Raw genomic sequence first — 19,625 nt, 5'->3', positions numbered from 1 at the left:
GGCGCTTGAAGCGCTCCTGCTCGAGAGGTTCCTCAAGCACGATGAAATCCTCGTCGCCGAGGCTCTCCTCATCCTTGGAGAGCAGAAGATAATTACTGTCCTCCGAGTCTTCCTGTATGGCCTGTTCAGCAGGGCTATCGTGCCCGTCTTCCCATTCATTCTGTTCGGACGTTGCCCCAATGGGGTCTTCGTTGTGTTTGGTGTCATCCGAAGTATTATTTTCTCCGGTGCCGGTGTTGCTGTCTTTTGCACGGCGTGACTTAGAGCGGCGCCGCTGACGCTGGTGTCTAGGCCGTGTCCCTGGAGGTTTATCCTCATCTGGATCTTCTTTTTCATCGTCGTGAGGTTCTCTAGGTGTGTCCACCATGTATACGTTGTACGAAGAAGTGGCCGTTCGGCATCCGATAAGCGGCGGGTTTTGGCCATGTTCATCCTCCGCATCGTCGTCCATACCTTCGATGTCTTCGGAGCCGTAATCGAGCATGTCAGTTAAGTCGTCGACAGTGGCTATGAAGTGGGTGGCGGGTGGGGAGCGAAATTCCCCATCATCAGCCCCTGGTTCGAACCGGATATAATTCGGTTGTGGGTCCTTTGCTAAGGATAGGTTTTTAATGAGTTTAGCATGTCGCCCAAAGGCGAGTGCTGGAATATGTCTGCGGCACTAAACTCGAAGATTGATAAATGATCAAGTTCGGCGTCCACGGGCTCATGTGGTTCAGAACTTACGGCCGGAGACGAGTCCGGAGTTCCGATGACAAAGATGTCGTGAGAGGTTAAGTCTATGTGCGGCTCCAACGCCATAGAATCTGTGGCCTCCGTGGTGGGGTTGATCCTCCCGTCCTCGGATGGCGCAGTCTGCTCCGAATCTAAGGCCAGAGCAGTTATAGGAGCGATCTCCTGGATGCGGTCTGATGACATATTTAGGTCATGATCATCGAGGTCACCGGGGGTGGCAACCGCGGTCTCGAATCCGGCGAAGATCAAGTCTTCACGGATGTCCGCAACATAGTTCAAGCTCCCGAATCTGACCTGATGGCCAGGGGCGTAGCTTTCGATCTGCTCCAGATGGCCAAGCGAATTGGCCCGCAATGCGAAGCCGCCGAACACAAAGATTTGTCCGGGGAGGAAAGTTTCTCCTTGGACAGCGTCATTATTGGCAATTGAAGGGGCCATCAAACCTTTTGGCAGCAGCACAGTGGAACTCTCAATGAAAGCATCAATGTTGGTGTCAAAACCGGCGGATCTCGGGTAGGGGGTCCCGAACTGTGCGCCTAAGGTTGATGGTAACAGGAGACAAGGGACACGATGTTTACCCAGGTTCAGCCCTCTCTATTGAGGTAATACCCTATGTACTGCTTGATTGATATTGATGAATATGAGTATTACAAGAGTTGATCTACCTCGAGATTGTAATGGCTAAACCCTAGAGGTCTAGCTGGTATGGCTATGATAATGAATCTCCTCTATCCGAACTAAGTCCTCCGATTTATATAGACACCGGAAGGGTCTAGGGTTACACATGGTCGGTTACAAAGAAGGGAATCTACATATTTGGTCTCCAAGCTTGCCTTCCACGCCAAGGAGAGTCCCTTCCGGACATGGGTGCAGTCTTCGGTCTTCGTATCTTCATAGCCCATCAGTCCGGCCCATGACTAACAGGCCGGACGCCCGAGGACCCCTTAGTCCAGGACTCCCTCAAGGGGCGCCGCCCCCTCCTTGTCCAATTCAGACTCCCAAGGGGGGCAGCCCTAGGCCCTCTCCTCTCTCTCCGAGAAGGCCCATGTTGGCCCATTAGTTCCCCCGAGGGTTCACATAACCCCCTGGCACTCCGATAAATATCTGGTGACCCCCGGAACTCATCCGGTGTCCGAATATAGTCGTCCAATATATCAATATTTATGTCTCGACCATTTCGAGACTCCTCGTGATGTCCTTGATCACATCTGGGACTCCGAACTATCTTCGGTACATCAAAACACATAAACTCATAATACCGATCGTCACCGAACATTAAGCGTGTGGACCCTATGGGTTCGAGAACTGTGTAGACATGACCGAGACATGTCTCGGGTTAATAATCAATAGTGGAACCTAGATGCTCTTATTGGCTCCTACATATTCTACGAAGATCTTTATCGGTCAAACCGCATAACTGAAAGTGCGTTATATCGACTAGAGGGGGGGGGGTGAATAGGCGATTTTTATGAAAGTCTTCAAAACGTGAGAGTTATGAAGACAAATAGTGAAGATTATGCCTATTACTATGCAGCGGAAGTTAGATTACACTAGACCAGCCATGGTCATGTATTCAATAGAGTGAAAGCGCAATGACAAACAGCTTCAGTGTAATAAGGATCAGGTAGGAAGAAGTTATGAAGCCGAACAGATCATACATTCATGTTGTGAAGACAAAAGATAAAGCAAGCATGCAATGGCTTCACAATGAATAACTGTAAGTAAGGGAAGTGAAGATGAAACCAGTGACACGTTGAAGACAATGATTTGTTGGACCAGTTCCAGTTGCTGTGACAACTGTACGTCTGGTTGGAGCGGCTAGGTATTTAAACCAAAGGACACACAGTCCCGGACACCCAGTCAAGGACACTCAGTCCAAGACACCCAGTCCTCACCGTTTTCTCCTTGAGCTAAGGTCACACAGACCTCGCCCAATCACTCTGGTAAGTCTTCAAGGTAGACTCCCAAACCTTCACAGACCTCGTTCACTGGCAATCCACAATTTCTCTTGGATGCTCAGAACGCGACGCCTAACCGTCTGGAGGATGCACAGTCCTCAAGTGTAATAAGTCTTCAGATCACACAGACACGAAGACTTAAGTGATGCCCAATTTACTCTGGCTCTGGGTGGTTAGGGCTTTTCTCCTCACTGGGAATTTTTCTTTCAAAGGCTTCGAGGTGGGTTGCTCTCAAACGACAAAAGCCGTGCACTGAAATCTGAGCAGCCAACCATTTAAGGTTGTGGGGGGTGGACTATTTATAGCCACTTGGCAACCCGACCTGATCTGTCCGAAATGACCCTGGGTCACTAAGGAACTGACACATGTACCAACGGTCGGATTTTGAACTCACACGGCAACTTTACTTGGGCTACAAGTAAAGCTGACTTGTCTGACTCTGGACAAGATTTTCTCTCATAGTCTTCGCTCGAAGACATAGGATTTGAATTTGGCATCACTTCAGTCATTCTGACTGGTTCTTTTCGACCCCACTTAACAGTACGGTGGTTCCTATGACACAACATGAATGAAATAAAACTACGAAGGATCTAGGTCTTCGAGTTCCACAAGCTTCATAGGGAGTCTTCTCATGTCATTGTCTTCAATATGAATATCTTCATAAACCACCATTGTCTTCAATGTCTTCGTACATTTTTAGGGGTCATCTCTGGTAGTGAAACCGAATCAATGAGGGACTTCTACCTGTGTTTTCCTGCAATTCTCACAAACACATTAGTCCCTCTACTAGGTTTGTCGTCAATACTCCAAAACCAACTAGGGGTGGCACTAGATTTACTTACAATAACAACATACGTTTTTTTTTGAAACCTCATAACAACATACGTTGTTCCCTGTGTCATCGGTATGTTACTTGCCCGAGATTCGATCGTCGGTATCTCAATACCTAGTTCAATATCATTACCGGAAAGTCTCTTTACTCATTCCGTAATGCATTATCCTGCAACTAACTCATTAGTCACATTGCTTGCAAGGCTTATAGTGATGTGCATTACCGAGAGGGCCCAAAGATACCTCTTCGACAATCGGAGTGACAAGTCCTAATCTCGATTTATGCCAACTCAACAAACACCATCGGAGACACCTATAGAGTACCTTTATAATCACCCATTTATGTTGTGACGTTTGGTAGCACACAAAGTGTTCCTCCGGTATTCGGGAGTTGCATGATCTCATAGTCATAGGAACATGTATAAGTTATGGAGAAAGCAATAGCAACAAACTAAATGATCACCGTGCTAAGCTAACGGATGGGTCAAGTCAATCACATCATTCTCTAATGATGTGATTCACTTAATCAAATGATAACTCATGTCTATGGTTAGGAAACATAACCATCATTGATTCAACGAGCTAGTCAAGTAGAGGCAAACTAGTGACACTCTGTTTGTCTATGTATTCACACATGTACCAAGTTTCCGGTTAATACAATTCTAGCATGAATAATAAACATTTATCATGATATAAGGAAATATAAATAATAACTTTATTATTGCCTCTAGGGCATATTTCCTTCAGCAACACTATTTGGGAGAGATACCTTTTTACCTTTATTTTCTTCTTCTTCTTCACCGCATCATGTGTGGGTTTCATTAATTTTTTCAAGCTTCTTGTTGACGAGATTGATTGGATAGGAAGCTCCTCCTCGTTACCTATTTCATCATGAGAGACAATAGGAGGGAAAGTAGAAATCTTTACCCTTTCGTTAGTATTCCTTTTATATTCTATTGGTTTTTGTCACAGCCCTAGAATTGTTTGCAATAGTTGCATAAGAGAGCATCCATGCATCATGTCTAATTTCTGAAAGTTGAATTGAGGTTTGTTGAAACCCTCAGAAATCAGTTCAAAAATAACCAATTTTAAAAATCTTCTCAAATGAGTCCAATAAAATGTTCCTGTTATTCCATAGAATTATTGGCAAGAGCTAGATTTCAAACCAATATTTTTATGAGCTCAAAAACATTTATTTTGGCCATTTTAATTAATCCAATAATTATTTGCTTTGGATTTATATTTAATATATATTAAATATAACTTCAATAATTCTAGAAGTTTGTGAGTGGCTTTGTATATATTTTAGCAAGCCATATAATAACCTACAAAATTTATTAAAATGATTTGGGCTATAAACTAAATCAAAACAAAATAACAAGAATAGAAAAACAAAAACAGAAAGAAAAGAGAGGGCACTGTACCTGGCTTACCTGTCCAGCCCAGCTGCGGCCCACCACTGTAGCGGCCCAGCCACAGCACCGCCTCCTTCAACCTCGTGCCAGAAGGCACGAGGGCGCGTGGTCGCCGCGCGCCGGCCACCTCCTGCCTGCCTGGTTGCCTCCTCAGCGTGTTGGGTCTCCCTAGGCGTTGCCACGCACCCCTGGCCCTCTCTTTCTCTCTCCCGTGTCCCTCTCCTTCCCTCTGCCTTTCTCCCCCGCTCTCCTCGCTCGCGTCCGAGGGCACCGACGTGCACCGCCGCGTCCACCGCCTCCCCCTCGCTTCTCCGACTGTGACCAGAGCTCCGGACGACATAAGGCTACTCCACGATGAAGCAGGCGAGCCCGGAGGCACTGCGGCGACGCCATCGCCGTCTTCTCCTCCACCGGTCACCGGACCTCCCCGTCGTCGATTCGCTGGCTCCCGGGCGCCCCCGAGCGTGCTGACCTACTACTCCGCCTCCCTGTGAGCTCACGAACCTTTCCCCTCTAGAACCGCTGTCATTTTCGTCCTCTAACCCGCCTAGCCACCGAAGCCGTGAGCTCCTCGCCGCTGGCCTCGATGCCGTCATGGCCACAGCCGCCGCCGCTTGCGTCCAAGCACTGGAACGTGCTCAGGACCTCCCAAGAAACCCAACGCCACCACCCAAGCCTCCCTCTATGCACCCTAGCGTCGTCCTCACTGACGCCTGAACTCCGGCCACCGCTGCGAGCTTCGTTCCGGCAATCCCCGGCCACCCCTGCTCCAGCCGCCGCCACCTCTGGATGCGCCGCACCCCCAGCTAGATGTAGTCGCAAACCACGCGCGAAACGGTGCCCTGTAGCACCGTTCCGACCAACACCGGCGAGCCACCGCCACGGGATTTGGCCACCGGCGGCAAAACGCCATTCCCTGATGTGGCACTAGCTCTTTTAGCGCCTAATTAACCCCCCCCCTCACTGACAGCGGGCCCCAGGCCTGGTCAAACCCCAGTCAGCGCTGGGTTTGACCGGGATTAGCCCTGTGTCACTGAAGTGTGGCCCCCACACGTGAGGTTTGACCTGGGTCAACCCAGTTGACTGCTGACGCAGGCATGACGCAGTGCTGACGCAATTAATGATTTTCTGGTTTTTAAAAATAATCAGGAAATTCCAGAAAATGCCCAAAACTTCCAAAATTCGTAGAAATTAAACCGTAACTCCAAATGAAATAAATTATATATGAAAAATGATCAGAAAAATATGAAGAATCTTTTTATGCCATGATCATGCATGTTTGAACAAGTTAACCTCACTGAATAGGACAAATTATGATTAGGGCAACTTATGAAATAACATTTGGAGTTGGAATTTGATCTTGTTTGAGTTCCACTTCAATTAAATTGGCTAGATATTGCATTAGGTCAATTCAGTACCTTAATATGTCATATCATTCATTCGCTTGTGCATTGCATTAATTGAATGTTGTTTATGTTCCCTTGCCGGTAATTGTCCCCTCTCAATAGACGTGGTTCCGACGACATGATCGATGACACCAATGAAGAACTATATTATATTCAGAAGTGCCAGGCAAGCAAAACCCCCTTGTTCATTCCGATACAATCCCACTCTCTCGCTCCTGATCTCTTTTACTGCATTAGGACAACAACGATTCAACTGTTACATGCTGCGGTAGTTGAACCCCTTTCCTCTGCATGACCTGTCATTGCCATAGTAAATAGATGAAACCCACTAGCATGAGTAGGAGTTGTTTGAGCCCTGATGTGCCTACTCATTCATGTTTGTTTGTCATGCGTGGGACTGCTTAGAGTTGAGTCAGGTCTGATTCATCGGGGATGAATCGGAGGTGTGTGAACATGTCCTACTGTGTGTGAGCTAAGTGTGTGAACACGATTTGGTAAAGGTAGCGGTGAGAGGCCATGTATGAGTACATGGTGGGTTGTCTCATTGAAACCGTCCTCAGGAACTGAGTTCTATGTCTGTGATCCATGAACAGCTACTACCACTCATTGGGATCCTTAATTGACCCTCTCGGCTTCTTAATCACCCTAGTACTCTGTCCAGGAGTTGCAACTAGTTTCTGGTGTTTGTAGGTTATGTGTTGGCGGCCGTGCGTAGCGCTGACCCTAGGGGTGGGCTATGATGCGGTAGATACACTGTGGCACGGTGTACCGGGCGCCCGTTTGGTGTCTCGGGAACCCTGTTCACATCGTTCAGGGCCGTATGTGGAAACCTCGGCCGGACTCCTTGCGGATGGAACCTGGATAGGCGATAAACCTGGACTAGAGACTTGAGTGTTTAGGTAGGTCGTGGCCGACACCCTCGCCAGGCTTCCACTTGAAGGTTGCCGAGATACATGACGTGTATATGGTGATAAGTGGTGGGAGCGTGTGTGAAGAAGTACACCCCTGCAGGGTTATCATTATCTATTCGAATAGCTGGATTCCTCGGATATGGAAACTTGGACCCCTTGCATAGTTCATAGACAAGTGAAAGTGGATACTCTAAAACTCGCAAGATAAGCGTGAGTGCTATGGATGGCCTTCTCGTAGGGAGACGGGAGCGGATCCATAGTGGTGTATTGATATGGTGAATATGTGGACTCGTGTGCGCCACCTCAAAAGAGTTGCTTGCTGTCGTAGTTCAGGTTAGCCACTGAGTCAAAGCTGGCTTGCTGCAGTTAAACTCCACTACCCCTTTGTTGATACCGATGCATATGTAGTTAGTTCTGATGTAAGTCTTGCTGAGTACAATTGTACTCACGTTTGCTTAATTTATGTTTTGCAGAGAGACGTCAGTCTCACTAGTAGTTCCGTGTGGGCTTCGACGTTTAGCTTGCTACCTCAGCTATGATCTTGTGCCCTCGGCAGGATCTGGTAGATAGTCAGGCTTCTTAGACTTTTTCATTTGTAGATGTCTGTACTCAGACATGTTAAGCTTCCGCATGTGTTTTGATTTGTATGCTATGATTGTTGGGTCATGAGACCCATGTTTGTAATATCTCGCTCCTCGGAGCCTACTGAATAAATACTTGAGTCGTAGAGTTATGTTGTGATGCCATGTTGTACTTACACATATCGAGCATATTGTGTGTATGATTGAAATGCTTGGTATGTGTGGGATCCGACAATCTAGTTGTTTATCCTTGGCAGCCTCTCTTATGGGGAAATGTAGTCTAGTGCTCCTTGAGCCATAGTAGTCCGCTACAGCCCGGTTCACCGGAGTCCTGCTAGCCCAGCACTACTGCTTAGGACACTTGACTGGCCGGCATGTGTTTCATTTCGTTCCTATGTCTGTCCCTTCGGGGAAATGTCACGCTGTGACTTCCGGAGTCCTGCCTAGCCTTCTACAGCCCGGGTTCCCCGGAGTCCTGTTAGCCCAGTGCTACAGCCCGGATTCACTCGTTGATGACCGACATGCTCGATGTGATTCATGTATGCCTGTCCCCATAGGTCTGTGCCGTTTTGGGTTCACGACTAGCCATGTCGGCCCGGGTTCTCTGTCATATGGATGCTAGCGACACTATCATATATGTGAGCCAAAAGGCGCAAACGGTCCCTGGCCATGGTAAGGCGACACCCGTGGGGATACCGTGCGTGAGGCCGCAATGTGATATGAGGTGTTACCGGCTAGATCAATGTGACTTGGAATCGGGGTCCTGACAGTTTTCCCATCTTTCTATAGTTGGCAATATAAGCATTCTCATTGTAATTTACCATGCAAAACATATAGATATTTTTTATTTTAGTTTCAATGTCGTCCGTGAGAATGAATACTTCAAACCAACTATTTTTACATGTCAATTCTTCACTCCCCAAAAATAGTCAAAGTTCATTATAAAGTTCAAGGGTTATCAAGTTATTGCAATATTTGGACACGATTCGATCATGAAAAAGCATGCATTGGAAATTAAGGTGACCAACTTTATTGCAAAGATCACAAGTAATGGGAAAAGGAGAACATAATGTTGTAGCGAATTCATCTATCACTTTGAGCAAAGAATTAGTTCTATCATGTTTATGCTTCTTACAAAAGCTATCTTCCCTATAAGGCATGTCTTCACAAACTTTATGCACTCCACAAAAACTGACATGCTTATAAGAAACATTTTTCTCATGACTAGTGCAATAATCATTAGCATTTTTGGATATTCAAAGAATTAATACTAACAACATTGCAATCATGCTCATCATTCAAATATTTTGTGCCAAACATTTTATTGACTTCTTCTTCTAACAATTGAGCACAATTTTCCGATCCATCGTTTTCAAGGAAGTTATTATAAAGATGATCAATAATATGATGCAACCTCAGTTCCATTTTTTGTAGTTTTATTTTATAAACCAAACTAGTAATAAAACAAGAAACTAAGAGATTCAATTGCAAGATCTAAAGATATACCTTCAAGCACTCTGAAGGAAATATGCCCTAGAGGCAATAATAAAGTTGATATATATATATTTCCTTATATCATGATGAATGTTTATTATTCATGCTAGAATTGTATTAACCGGAAACATAGTACATGTGTGAATACATAGACAAACAGAGTGTCACTAGTATGCCTCTACTTGACTAGCTCGTTAATCAAAGATGGTTAAGTTTCCTAGCCATAGACATGAGTTGTCATTTGATGAACGGGATCACAACATTAGAGAATGATGTGATTGACTTGACCAATCCATTAGCTTAGCATTATGATCCTTTAGTTTATTGCTATTGCTTTCTCCATAACTTATACATGTTCCTATGACTATGAGATTATGCAACTCCCGAATACTGGAGGAACACTTAGTGTGATATCAAATGTCACAACGTAAATGAGTGATTATAAAGATGCTCTACAGGTGTCTCCGATGGTGTTTGTTGAGTTGGCATAGATCGAGATTAGGATTTGTCATTCCGATAGTCGGAGAGGTATCTCTAGGCCCTCTCGGTAATGCACATCACTATAAGCCTTGAAAGCAATGTGACTAATGAGTTAGTTATGGGATGTTGCATTACGGAACGAATAAAGAGACCTGCTGGTAACGATATTGAACTAGGTATGATCATACCGATGATCGAATCTCGGGTAAGTAACATACCGATGACAAAGGGAACAACATATGTTGTTATGCGGTTTGAGCGATAAAGATCTTCGTAGAATACATAGGAACCTATATGAGCATCCAGGTTCCGCTATTGGTTATTTATCGGACATGAGTCACGGTCATGTCAACATAGTTCTCAAACCCGTAGGGTCCGCACGCTTAACGTTCGATGACGATCGATATTATGAGTTTATGTGTTTTGATGTACCGAAGGTAGTTCGGAGTCCTGGATGTGATCACGGACATGACGAGGAGTCTTGAAATGGTCGAGAAATGAATATTGATATATTCGAAGGTTATGTTTGGACATCGGAATGGTTTCGGATGAGTTCGGGTATATACTGGAGTACCGATGGGTTATCGGAACCCCCCGGGGGTGGCTTTAGTGGAAGAGTGAGGAGGGGGCCAAGAGGTGGGGGTGCGCCCCCCAAGCCCAATCCGAATTGGGAGGGGGGCCGGCCCCCCTTTCCTTCTTCTCTTCTTCCCCTTCCTTCCCCCTCCTATTAGGACTAGAAAATGGGGGAAATCTACTCCTAGTAGGAGTAGGAATCCCCCCTTGGGGGCGCACCATGAGGGCCGACCGCCCCCATCCTCCCCTCCTTTATGTATGGGGGAGGGGGGCACCCCATAGACACACAAGTTGATAATTGTTTTAGCCGTGTGCGGTGCCCCCCCCCACAGATACACAACTCGGTCATATCGTCGTAGTGCTTAGGTGAAGCCCTGCGACGGTAACTTCATAATCACCGTCAACACGCCATCGTGCAGACGAAACTCTCCCTCGGCCTCAACTGGATCAAGAGTACGAGGGATGCCACCGAGCTGAACTTGTGCAGATCGCGGAATTGCCGTGCGTTCCGTACTTGATCGGTTGGATCGCGAAGACGTTCGACTACATCAACCGCATTTCTTAACGCTTCCGCTTTCGGTCTAGAAGGGTACGTAGACATACTCTCCCCTGTCGTTTCTATGCATCTCCTAGATAGATCTTGCGTGATTGTAGGAATTTTTTTGAAATACTACATTCCCCAACAATGGCATCCGAGCCAGGTCTATGCGTAGATGTTATATGCATGAGTAGAACACAAAGGAGTTGTGGGTGTGGGTATATACATATTTTTTGCTGTCACTAGTTGTTTCTTGATTCGGCGGTATTGTTGGATGAAGCGACCTGGACCGACATTACATGACCATGTTCATGAGACTGGTTCTACTGACGTGCATTGCACACAGGTGGCTGGCGGGTGTCAGTTTCTCCAACTTTAGTTGAATCGGATTCAATGAACAGGGTTCTTTCTGCATATCAAAAAGCAGTCACTATACCGCATTGTGGTTTTTGATGCGTAGGTAAGAACAGTTCTTGCTAAGCCCGTAGCAGCCACGTAAAACTTGCAACAACAAAGTAGAGGACGTCTAACTTGTTTTTGCAGGGCATGTTGTGATGTGATATGGTCAAGACGTGATTATATAAATTGTTGTATGAGATGATCATGTTTTGTAACATAGTTATCGGCAACTGGCAGGAGCCATATGGTTGTCGCTTTATTGTATGAAATGCAATCGCCATGTAATTGCTTTACTTTATCACTAAGCGGTAGTGATAGTCGTAGAAGCAATAGTTGGTGAGGCGACAACGATGCTACGATGGAGATCAAGGTGTCAAGCTGGTGACGATGGTGATCATGACGGTGCTTTGGAGATGGATACCAAAGGCACAAGATGATGATGGCCATATCATATCACTCATATTGATTGCATGTGATATTTATCCTTTATGCATCTTATTTTGCTTAGTACAGCGGTAGCATTATAAGATGATCTCTCACTAAATTTCAAGTTATAAGTGTTCTCCCTGAGTATGCACCGTTGCTACAGTTCGTCGTGCCGAGACACCACGTGATGATCGGGTGTGATAAGCTCTACGTTCACATACAACAGGTGCAAGCCAGTTTTGCACAAGCAGAATATTCGGGTCAAACTTGATGAGCCTAGCATATGCAGATATGGCCTCGGAACATTGAGACCGAAAGGTCGAGCGTGAATCATATAGTAGATATGATCAACATAGTGATGTTCACCATTGAAAACTACTCCATCTCACGTGATGATCGGACATGGTTTAGTTGATATGGATCACGTGATCACTTAGATGATTAGATGGATGTCTATCTAAGTGGGAGTTCTTAAGTAATTTGATTAATTGAACTTTAATTTATCATGAACTTCGTACCTGATAGTATTTTTGCATGTCTATGTTGTTGTAGATAAATGGCCCGTGTTGTTGTTCCATTGAATTTTAATGCGTTCCTAGAGAAAGCTAAGTTGAAAGATGATGGTAGAAACTACACGGACTGGGTCCGTAACTTGAGGATTATCCTCATTGCTGCACAGAAGAATTACGTCCTCGAAGCACCGCTAGGTGCCAAACCTGCTGCAGGAGCAACTCCAGATGTTATGAACACCTGGCAGAGCAAAGCTGATGACTACTCGATAGTTCAGTGTGCCATGCTTTACGGCTTAGAACTGGGACTTCAACGATGTTTTGAACGTCATGGAGCATATGAGATGTTCCAGGAGTTGAAGTCAATATTTCAAGAAAATGCCCGGATTGAGAAATATGAAGTCTCTAATAAGTTCAATAGCTGCAAAATGGAGGAGAATAGTTCTTTCAGTGAACACATACTCAGAATGTCTGGGTACCACAATCACTTGACTCAGCTGGGAGTTAATCTTCCGGTTGATAGTGTCATCGACAGAGTTCTTCAATCACTGCCACCAAGCTACAAAAGCTTCGTGATGAACTATAATATGCAAGGGGTGGATAATACAATTCTCGAGCTCTTCGCGATGCTAAAGGCTGTGGAGGTAGAAATCAAGAAGGAGCATCAAGTACTGATGGTCAACAAGACCACCGGTTTCAAGAAGAAGGGCAAAGGGAAGAAGAGGAACTTCAAGAAGAACAACAAACAAGTTGTTGCTCAAGTGAAGAAGCCCAAGTCTAGACCTAAGCCTGAGACTGAGTGCTTCGACTGCAAAGGGACTGGTCACTGGAAGCGGAACTACCCCAAGTATTTGGCGGATACGAAGGATGGCAAAGTGGAAGGTATATTTGATATACATGTTATTGATGTGTACCTTACTAATGCTCGCAATAGCGCCTGGGTATTTGAAACTGGTTCTGTTGCTAATATTTGCAAATCGAAACAGGGGCTATGGATTAAGTGAAGATTGGCTAAGGACGAGGTGACGATGCATGTGGGAAATGGTTCCAGAGTTGATGTGATCGCCATCGGCACGCTACCTCTACATCCACCTTCGGGATTAGTTTTAGACCTGAATAATTGTTATTTGGTGCCAGCGTTAAGCATGAACATTATATCTGGATCTTGTTTGATGCAAGATGGTTATTCATTTAAATCAAAGAATAATGGTTGTTCTATTTATATGATTAATATCTTTTATGGTCATGCACCCTTGATGAGTGGTCTATTTTTACTAAATCTTGATAGTAGTGATACACATATTCATAGTATTGAAGCCAAAAGATATAAGTTTAATAAGGATAGTGCAACTTATTTGTGGCACTGCCGTTTAGGTCATATTGGTGTAAAGTGCATGAAGAAACTCCATAATGATGGGCTTTTGGAATCACTTGATGCTTGCGAACCATGCCTCATGGGCAAGATAACTAAGACTCCGTTCTCCGAAACAATGGAACGAGCAACAGACTTACTGGAAATAATACATACTGATGTATGCAGTCCAATGAATGTTGATGCTCGTGGCAGGTATCGTTATTTTTTGACCTTCACAGATAATTTGAGCAGATATGGGTATGTCTACTTGATGAAACATAAGTCTGAAACATTTGAAAAGTCCAAAGAATTTCAGAGTGAAGTGGGAAATCATCGTAACAATAAAATAAAGTTTGTACAATCTGATCATGGAGGAGAATATTTGAGTTACGAGTTTGGTCTTCATTTGAAACAATGCGGAATAGTTTCGCAACTCACGCCACCCGGAACACCACAGCATAATGGTGTGTCCGAACATTGTAATCGTACGTTACTAGATATGGTGCGATCTATGATGTCTCTTACTGATTTACCGCTATCGTTTTGGGTTTATGCTTTAGAGACGGCTGCATTCACATTAAATAGGGCACCATCTAAATCCATTGAGACGAGCCTTATGAACTGTGGTTTGGTAAGAAACCAAAGTTGTCATTTCTTAGAGTTTGGGGCTGCGATGCTTATGTGAAAAAGCTTCAACCTGATAAGCTCGAACCCAAATCAGAGAAATGTGTCTTCATAGGATACCCAAAGGAGACTGTTGGGTACACCTTCTATCACGGATCTGAAGGCAAGATATTCGTTGCTAAGAATGGATCCTTTCTAGAGAAGGAGTTTCTCTCGAAAGAAGTGAGTGGGTGGAAAGTAGAACTTGATGAGGTAATTGTACCTACTCCCTTATTGGGAAGTAGTTCATCATAGAAATCAGTTCCAGTGATTCCTACATCAATTAGTGAGGAAGCTAATGATGATGATCATGAAACTTCTGATCAAGTTACTACCGAACCTCGTAGGTCAACCAGAGTAAGATCCGCACCAGAGTAGTACGGTAATCCTGTTCTGGAAGTCATGTTACTTGACCATGATGAACCTACAAACTATGAGGAAGCGACGATGAGCCCAGATTCCACAAAATGTCTTAAGGCCATGAAATCTGAGATGGGATCCATGTATGAGAACAAAGTGTGGACTTTGGTTGACTTGCATGTTGATCGGCAAGCCATAGAGAATAAATGGATCTTCAAGAAGAAGACTGACACTGAGAGTAATGTTACTGTCTACAAAGCTCGACTTGTTGCGAAAGGTTTTCGACAAGTTCAAGGAGTTGACTATGATGAGACTTTCTCACCCGTAGCGATGCTTAAGTCTGTCCGAATCATGTTAGCAATTGCCACATTTTATGATTATGAAATTTGGCAAATGGATGTCAAAACTGCATTCCTTAATGGATATCTTAAAGAAGAGTTGTATATGATGCAACCAGAAGGTTTTGTCGATCCAAAAGGTGCTAACAAAGTGTGTAAGCTCCAACGATCCATTTATGGACTGGTGTACGCTTTGATAATGTGATCAAAGCATATGGTTTTATGCAGACTTTTGGAGAAGCCTGTATTTACAAGAAAGTGAGTGGGAGCTCGGTAGCATTTCTGATATTATATGTGGATGACATATTGTTGATAGGAAATGATACTGAATTTCTGAATAGCATAAAAGGATACTTGAATAAGAATTTTTCAATGAAAGACCTCGGTGAAGCTGCTTATATATTGGGCATCAAGATCTATAGAGATAGATCAAGACGCTTAATTGGACTTTCACAAAGCACATACCTTGATAAAGTTTTGAAGAAGTTCAAAATGGATCAAGCAAAGAAATGGTTCTTGCCTGTGTTACAAGGTGTGAAGTTGAGTCAGACTCAATGCCCGACCACTGCAGAAGATAGAGAGAAAATGAAAGTCATTCCCTATGCTTTAGCCATAGGTTCTATCATGTATGCAATGTTGTGTACCAGAACTGATGTGTGGCTTGCTATTAGTTTAATAGGGAGGTACCAAAGTAATCCAGGAGTGGATCACTGGACAGCGGTCAGGAACATCCTGAAATACCTGAAAAGGACTAAGGATATGTTTCTCGTTTATGGAGGTGACAAAGAGCTCGTCGTAAATGGTTACATCGATGCAAGCTTTGACACTCATCCGGATGACTCTAAGTCACAAACCGGATACATATTTTTATTGAATGGTGGAGCTGTCAGTTGGTGGAGTTTTAAGCAAAAAGTCGTAGCGGGATCTACGTGTGACGCGGAGTACATAGCTGCTTCGGAAGCAGCAAAAGAACAAGTCTGGATGAAGGAGTTCATATCCGATCTAGGTGTCATACCTAGTTCATCGGGTCCAACGAAAGTATTTTGTGACAATACTAGTGCAATTGCCTTGGCAAAGGAATCTAGATTTCACAAGAGAACCTAGCACATCAAGAGACACTTCAATTCCATCCGCGATCAAGTCAAGGAGGAAGACATAGATATTTGCAAGATACATACGGATCTGAATGTTGCCTCTCTCACGAGCAAAACATGATCAACACCAAGACTCCATGGGTGTTAGAATCATTACAATGTAATCTAGATTATTGACTCTAGTGCAAGTGGGAGACCGAAGGAAATATGCCCTAGAGGCAATAATGAAGTTGTTATTTATATTTCCTTATATCATGATAAATGTTTATTATTCATGCTAGAATTTTATTAACCGGAAACTTAGTACATGTGTGAATACATAGACAAACAGAGTGTCACGAGTATGCCTCACTTGACTGGCTCGTTAATCAAAGATGGTTAAGTTTCCTAGCCATAGACATGAGTTGTCATTTGATGAACGGGATCATATCATTATATAATGATGTGATTGACTTGACCGTTTACCGGAGGCATTATGATCGTTTAGTTTATTGCCATTGCTTTCTCCATAACTGATACATGTTCCTATGACTATGAGATTATGCAAATCCCGAATACCGGAGGAACACTTAGTTTTCTATCAAATGTCACAACGTAACTAAGTGATTATAAAGATGCTCTACAGGTGTCTCCGATGGTGTTTGTTGAGTTAGCATAGATCGAGATTACGATTTGTCACTCCGATAGTCGGAGAGGTATCTCTGGGCCCTCTTGGTAATGCACATCACTATAAGCCATGCAAGCAATGTGACTAATGAGTTAGTTACAGGATGTTGCATTATGGAACGAGTAAAGAGACTTGCCGGTACGAGATTGAACAGGTATGATGATACCGACGACCGAACCTCCGGCAAGTAACCTACCGATGACAAAGGGAACAACACATGTTGTTATGCGGTTTGACCGATAAAGATCTTCGTAGAATATGTAGGAACCAATATGAGCATCCAGGTTCAGCTATTGGTTATTGACCGGAGATGAGTCTCAGTCATGTCTACATAGTTCTCGAACCCGTAGGGTCCGCACACTTAATGTTCAATGACGATCGGTATTATGAGTTTATGTGTTTTGATGTACCGAATGTAGTTCAGAGTCCCGGATGTGACCACGGACATTACGAGGAGCCTCAAAATGGTCGAGACATGAAGATTGATATATTGGAAGGTTATGTTTGGACACTGGAATGGTTTCAGATGAGTTCGGGCATATAGCGGAGTACCGGTGGGTTACCCGGAACCCCCGGGGGCTTAATGGGCCTACATGGGCTTTAGTGGAAGAGAGAAGAGGCGGCCAAGAGGTGGGGGCGCGCCCCCAAGCCCAATCTAAATTGGGAGGGGGGCCGGCCCCCTTTCCTTCTTCTCTCCTTCCCCTTCCTCCCCCCTCCTATTAAGGCTAGGAAAGGGGGGAAACCTACTCCTAGTAGGAGTAGGAATCCCCCGTTAGGGGCGCACCATGAGGGCCGGACGGCCCCTCCTTTATATACGGGGGAGGGGGCACCCCATAGACACACAAGTTGACAATTGTTTTAGCCGTGTGCGATGCCCCCCTCCACAGATACACACCTCTGTCATATCGTCGTAGTGCTTAGGCGAAGCCCTACGCCGGTAACTTCATCATCACCGTCAACACGCCATCGTGCTGACAAAACTCTCCCTCGGCCTCAACTGGATCGAGAGTACGAGGGACGTCACCCGAGCTGAACGTGTGCAGATCGCGGAGGTGCCGTGCGTTCGGTACTTGATCGGTTGAATCGCGAAGACGTTCGACTACATCAACCGTGTTTCTTAACACTTTCGCTTTCAGTCTACGAGGTTACGTAGACATACTCTCCCCTCTCGTTGCTATGCATCTCCTAGATAGTTCTTGCGTGATCGTAGGAATTGTTTTGAAATACTGCACTCCCCAACACACTCACCTCCCCAGCAACGGTGCCCGAAAAGAGCCTGATGTCTACTACGGAACGCTATTCTTGTAGACACGTGTTGGGCCTCCAAGCGCAGAGTTTTGTAGGACAGTAGAAATTTTCCCTCGAGTGGATGACCTAAGGTTTATCAATCCATGTGAGGTGTAGGATGAAGATGGTCTCTCTGAAACAACCCTGCAACCAAATAATAAAAGTCTCTTGTGTCCCCAACACACCCAATACAATGGCAAATTGTATAGGTGCACTAGTTCGGCGAAGAGATGGTAATAAAAGTGTAGTATGGATAGTAGATATTGATTTTTGTAATTGGAACAATAAAAAACAGCAAGGCAACAATTGATAAAATGTAGCACCCAGAAAAGAGCTTGATGTCTACTACGCAACCTTATTCTTGTAGACACGTGTTGGGCCTCCAAGCGCAGAGTTCTGTAGGATAGTAGCAATTTTCCCTCAAGTGGATGACCTAAGGTTTATCAATCCGTGGGAGGCGTAGGATGAAGATGGTCTCTCTCAAACAACCCTGCAACCAAATAATATAAAGTCTCTTGTGTCCCCAATGCACCCAATACAGTGGAAAATTGTATAGGTGCACTAGTTCGACGAAGAGATGGTAATAAAAGTGTAGTATGGATAGTAGATATTGATTTTTGTAATAGGAACAATTAAAAAAGCAAGGTGGCAATTGATAAAACAGAGCACAAGTGGTACTGCAATGCTTGAAAATGAGGCCTAGGGTCCGTACTTTCGCTAGTGCAATCTCTCAACAATGCTAATATAATTTGATCACATAACCATCCCTCAATGTGCGATGAAGAATCACTCCAAAGTTCCTATATAGTGGAGAACATAAGAAGAAATCATTTGTAGGGTACTGCTACCTCTTGAGCACTGTGTTGGTTTTCCGTTGAAGAGGAAAGGGTGATGTAGCAAAGTAGCGTAAGTATTTCCCTCAGTTTTTGAGAACCAAGGTATCAATCCAGTAGGAGACCACGCGCGAGTCACCTTGTACCTACACAAACAAATATGAACCTCGCAACCAACGCGGTAAAGGGGTTGTCAATCCCTTCACGGCCACTTGTAAGAGTGAGATCTGATAGAAATAATAATAATAATAAGATAAATATTTTTGGTATTTTTATGATATAGATTGAAAGTAAAGATTGCAAAATAAAATAGATTGGAAACTTATATAATGGAGAATAGACCCGGGGGCCATAGGTTTCACTAGTGGCTTCTCTAAAGATAGCATAAGTATTACGGTGGGTGAACAAATTGTTGTCGAGCAATTGATAGAAAAGCGAATAATTATGAGAATATCTAGGTATGATCATGTATATAGGAATCACGTCCGTGATAAGTAGACCGACTCCTGCCTGCATCTACTACTATTACTCCACACATCGACCGCTATCTAGCATGCATCTAGAGTATTAGGTTCATAAGAACAGAGTAACGCTTTAAGCAAGATGACATGATGTAGAGGGATAAACTCATGCAATATGATATAAACCCCATCTTTTTATTCTCGATGGCAACAATACAATACGTGTCGTTTCCCTTTCTATCACTGGGATCGAGCACTGCAAGATTGAACCCAAAGCTAAGCACTTCTCCCATTGCAAGAAAGATCAATCTA

This window comes from Triticum urartu, chromosome 2 (assembly GCF_003073215.2).
Source record: "Triticum urartu cultivar G1812 chromosome 2, Tu2.1, whole genome shotgun sequence".
In the NCBI taxonomy this organism is placed as follows: domain Eukaryota; kingdom Viridiplantae; phylum Streptophyta; class Magnoliopsida; order Poales; family Poaceae; genus Triticum; species Triticum urartu.
The sequence above is the reverse complement of the archived record's forward strand: the minus strand, read 5'-3'. Positions refer to the sequence as shown.